This window comes from Bos indicus x Bos taurus, unplaced genomic scaffold (assembly GCF_003369695.1).
Source record: "Bos indicus x Bos taurus breed Angus x Brahman F1 hybrid unplaced genomic scaffold, Bos_hybrid_MaternalHap_v2.0 tig00000472_arrow_arrow_obj, whole genome shotgun sequence".
Taxonomy (NCBI): domain Eukaryota; kingdom Metazoa; phylum Chordata; class Mammalia; order Artiodactyla; family Bovidae; genus Bos; species Bos indicus x Bos taurus.
Window position 1 is genome coordinate 36,678 of NW_020867222.1, and position 5,595 is coordinate 42,272.

The window sequence follows — 5,595 nt, forward strand, 5'->3', positions numbered from 1 at the left end:
ATTGAAGGTGTTCTCCCCTTGCTTTCTGCCCAAGTTTATAATATTGCCAAGGAGTACAAAGCCTTATACATGGCTAGTGGCTGAAATGTTACCCTAAAATGTTTGATCCAGGAGACAACATCATTGCCGGTATCAGAAGATGTCTCTTTATGAGTAACTGCAGGCAGGAGTAACTGCAGGAGGAGAATCCTCACCTGCACTTATACCCACCATCAGTTAAACACAGTAATGGAGACATTGAGTTAAAATTTAAAAGGCAGGAACCCAACAAGAGCTTTGTGTTTACAGTGAAATCTTTCAAATACCGGGTAATCTTTACAAAAATGTTCTTGTGTGTCCCTCCGTCTGGACTTCCTGCTTCTCCTGTGGTTTGGATAATGCCTACTGACCTTATAAGTGCCATCCCCTTAAGTAAGTCTTTCTTCACTGACCTCTCCTAGTCCCCATGAACCCCACGCTCTTTTACCTACTGAGGGCCCCTCTACCTGGAAAAAAACACATGTTTAAACACTGGTTAATGTTCTTGTCTCTCCTGAGATGAGATACAGGTTTGGTTTTTTTTTAATGGAATTTTTTTTTCCGTACCTCTATCACCAACATCCATTGCAGTGCCTTAACTCTCTGTTGAAGAACAACTTCATACAGAACACCAAAAAAAATAGCCTGATAAGCCACTTTCCTCTATTCAAGACTAATCTTTCTTTCTCTGAGATGAAAAGTGATTATGGAACTACCTTCAAAAACAGTGACTCATGTGGCTTTTTGAAACATGATCGGGGCCAATCTGGGTTCTAGTTTGAGATCTCCCAATAAATAGCTATGTTATTTTGTATGAAATCCCTTAACCTCTCTGTATTTCTTTGTTATTCTCAATTTAAAAAGAGAGCATTAGATGGAATTGAATAATGTTTATGATGTCTTCTTATAGTCAAATTTCTCTGAAACTGTAAATGTGTATTTGTACAAAATTAGATCTTCTTCTCCTTACTCTAGAAATCATTTTTTAAATAGAGTTCCATACTTATTCTGATATCACACAGATCTATGACCTGAAATGTTAAATTATCTATTACTCCTCAGGTTATGCTAAAAGAGAAAGATTAAATTGAATGTCATTGCATTATAAACTTATGTTTTTAAGTTGAAGAGAGTAGTGCCCAAAGATATGACAATTTTATATGTTGTTCAGTTGCTCAGTCATGCCCAACTGTTTGTGGCCCCATGGACTACAGCATGCCAGGCTTCCCTGTCCTTCAGCATCTCCGGGAGCTTGCTCAAACTCACGTCCATTGGGTCGGTCATATCATCAAACCATCTCATCCTCTCTTGTCCCCTTTGCCTCCTGACTTCAATCTTTTCCAGCATCATGGTCTTTTCTAATGAGTCAGCTCTTAGCATCAGGTGGCCAAACTATTGGCACTTCAGCTTTAGCATCAGTCCTTCCAATGAATATTCAGGACTGATTTCCTTTAGGATTGACTGGTTTGATCTCCTTGCAGTCCAAGGGACTCTCAAGAGTCTTCTCCAACACCACAGTTCAAAAGCATCAATTCCTTGGTGCTCAGTTTTCTTTACATCCAACTCTCACATCCATGGGCTTCCCTGGTGGCTCAATCACTAAAGAATCTGCCTGCAGTGCAGGAGATATGGGTTTGAACCCTGGGTTAGAAAGATTCCCCTGGAGGAGGGCATGGCAAACCACTCCAGTATTCTTACCTGGAGAAGATCCATGGACAGAGGAGCATGGCCAGCTACATTCCACGGGCTCACGAAGAATCAGTCACAACTGAGCGACTAAGCACAGCACTCACATCCATGAAAGTGAAAGTGAAGTCCCTCAGTCATGTCTGACTCTTTGCGACCCCATGGACTGTAGCCTACCAGGCTTCTCCATCCATGGGATTTTCCAGGCAAGAATACTGGAGTGGGTTGCCATTTCCTTCTCCAGGAGACCTTCCCAACCCAGGGATTGAACCTGGATCTCCTGCATTGTAGGCAGACGCTTTACCGTCTGAGCCACCAGGGAAGTCCCCTCACAAAAACAAAGCTTTGACTGTTTGGACCTTTGTTGGCAAAGTAATGTCTCTGCTTTTTAAAATGCTGTCTAGGTTTGTCATACATTTTCTTCCAAGGAGCAAGCCTCTTTTAATTTCATGGCTGCAGTCACCATCTGCAGTGATTTTGGAGCTAAAGAAAATAAAGCCTGTGACTGTTTCCATTGTTTCCCCATCTATTTTGCCCTGAAGAGATGGACCAAAGTGATACAATTTTATATGTATTTATATATGTGTGTATTTCAATATATACATGCATATACATACATATATACACATATATGGGGCTTCCCAGGTGTCACTAGTGGTAAAGAACCAGGCTGCCAATGCAGGAGACTTAAGAGACATGGGTTCGATCCCTGGGTCAGGAAGATCCCCTGAAGGAGGGCATGGCAACCCACTCCAATATACTTGCCTGGAGAATCCCATGGACAGAGGAGCCTGGTGAGGTACAGCCCGTGGCGTTGCAAAGGGTTGGACACGACTGAGCGACGGACACTGACTGACTGACTGATATTCAGATATACAATATAAATATGTATACCACATAGTATATATAATACTTTATAAAAGTCCTAATGCTAATTACTATGCAAAATAGGTGTTACTTGAATTATGTCCTATTAAATCTGTAAATTAGATGTAGGCTTTCATTTTCTTTTTAGAGGAAGAGATGAAAAACATAGATCTGATACACGACCACCATTAACACAATTGAATGGCCTTAATTTCTCAATAGGATCATTCAATATTCATTTTTTAATTTCTGCATTTACACATAATATCTCTCTGGGGGCCTCTAACAGATTCTACTGCTGCAGTTTTAATGAGAACTATCAAAGGTTACTATGAGATGATGATCTATACTTAATTCATAGATTTCCCCAGACATTTGTGCAATTCAGTGCTGTTTAGAATCTTTTTTAGTTTTATTGTCTTGAAACATTTACCCCAATTTAAACTGCATCTTTAATCTTTATTAGCATAATCCTTCCATTCTTAAAGTTAGTATTTTGAGAATTAATATGGAAAAATGATGGCCTCTTTAGGGAATTTAATAACTTTGCTTATGAGGAAACACTGAAAAATCATCTTGTGTCTATGCAATGTTTCAAAATGTGTTCTGATCAAATATTTCTATCTAACAAAGCAATATTAATGTTTATCTCTCCAAAATTTATAATTATGATTTATTATATTTATACAACTTCATTGAACAGAATAAAATGTATCAAGTGCTCAAAGGAGATTGGTACACATTTATGATTTTTCAGAGGGCGTGTAGGTTAAGAAAAAACCCAAACAAAAACACTGATATTTTAGAGAAAACCCAAATCAAAATCTAAACAAAGAATCTGAATTATGAGTTTGTGATCATAATAAAATGGTTTTAGCTTATTAAAAAAGACAAGTTTTCTCATCTGTAGCTAATTTTATGAATTCATATTCCTTGAAGATCAAATAAAAAGTGAGTTTAAGTATGGTAAATGAACTCAAAGCATTTTTTATTGCTATTGTTGCTCATTATAGTAGGCATTCAAATGAGTCATACCACATATTTTGAGTGAAATAAAACTTAGGATGATTTACTACTAGTATAATCTTATTTAATATAGGAGTTTAAATTAAATGAAACCATAGATTTCAGGATTACTGGCCTACCTAAAGGAAACTTCTTAGACCAAATCCTAGCATACTTATTAAAGGACCCCTTACTTTTCATTTGGTCAGTCCTTCTCACTGGCTTCAGGACAACTTTGCAATGAGAGAGAAGTCATGTACAATTCTTGTACCATGGACAGAGATGGAAACTGAGGCTCTTAGAAATTAAGGGAAGCATCTTCGGTGGTTCTCCTGATAAACAGTAGGATAGTTACAGAATGTGGCAAGATGAGATTTACATGAGGGCATGTAAGAGAGGAGAAAGGAATATTTTGATTTCCAAATCAATCTTCAGCTTCTGTTTTCTTATCTTGTGCATTTTACATGCTCCATCTGTAGTTTTATCTTCTTTCCACAATTAACTTCTACCTAAATTCTGCTCAAAACTGACTTCTCATGAGACAGCTTGTCTCAACCTGGAAGCCTTAGGTGTTAAAAATTTTTATTTGAGTTTTTATTTTTTCACAGTTCTTTCCTAGAACTTTGGTGAACTGTTTTACTTTCTATAATTTTTTCTCTTAAAATTCATTCCTTTGTCAGTGTCCTCAGAAAAAGATGAAAGAAATTCTAGGTCTAGTGATCTTACTTGTCTTATTTATTTAAGTCTAGCTGGCTTGTCTTGGAGAAGTCATTTTTCTCTCTTCTTCTGAAAAATGAAAGTCTTAAATAAGATATCTCCAGGGTATCATTTGACTCCAACAATCTGAAAATTTTATAAGTTATATCTCAAGTACACAACTCCTAAAATTTACAAAGCAATCCTGACATTCTAAATGCATTATAAAAGAAATTTGATCTTTTAGTTTGCTCAGCAGCCCTATCTTGTTAAAAACAACTCACTTTCAGGAGGCATATTAGCAGCATCTTTATACTTATTACCTAGGTGACTTTGGATGTATCCTACGTGGATCTTAATCATTGAACTGACTTGGAAGATGAATCCCACAAACAGGCAAGTATTCCAAATAGGAATATCAATCCTGGTCTCTCAAGTTGCATATGTTCTTGTCTGGATGTATTAAATTCTGGCTTCAGTTCAGTTCAGTTCACTCAGTCGTGTCCGACTCTTTGTGACCCCATGAACTGCCAGCACGCCAGGCCTCCCTGTCCATCACCAACTGCTGGAGTCTACCCAAAACCCATGTCCATTGAGTCAGTGAGGCCATCCAACCATCTCATCCTCTGTTGTCCCCTTCTCCTCCTGCCCTCAATCTTTCCCAGCATCAGGGTCTTTTCAAATGAGTCAGCTCTTCGCATCAGGTGGCCAAAGTATTGGAGTTTCAACTTCAGCATTAGTGCTTCCAGTGAACACCCAGGACTGATCTCTTTTAGGATGGACTGGTTGGATCTCCTTGGAATCCGAGGGGACTCTCAAGAGTCTTCTCCGATACCAGAGTTCAAAAGCACTTCTGGCCTGGACTTAGTCAATAGCACAATTAAGGGAGACACTACATTACACCTTCATACTCCTAGTATTGATGCACGCTCAACTGCTTCAGTCATATTTGACCCTGCAACCCCATGAACTGTAGCTAGACAGGCTTCTCTGTCCATGGGATTCTCCAGGCAAGAATACAGGAGTGGGTTGCCATGCCCTCCTCCAGGGATCTTCCTTACCTAGGGAGTGAACCTGTGTCTCCTGCATTATAGGCAGATTCTTTACCCACTGACTGACCTGAGAAGCCCAATCAATTAGTACTGATATGAAGTATTGATATTAGTGTTGATATGAAGCTATATTGTACCAAACCCAAGCCACTGACCAACTGAAACTCCTATTAACAAAAGGGATATAAGGACCTCCCTGGTGGTCCAGTTTAGTAAGAATCTGCCTTCCAATGCAAGCGGATGCTGGTTTGACCCCTCGTGGTGGAACTAA

General features: G+C 38.8%; 1 non-coding gene across 1 annotated transcript; it reads right to left on the minus strand.

Moving 5' to 3' along the window:
- Positions 1–1,954: 1,954 nt before the first annotated feature.
- On the minus strand, positions 1,955–2,026 carry TRNAC-ACA. Its single transcript has one exon. It is a non-coding gene; the product is annotated as a tRNA-Cys (tRNA).
- Between the last annotated feature and the right edge of the window lie 3,569 nt (positions 2,027–5,595).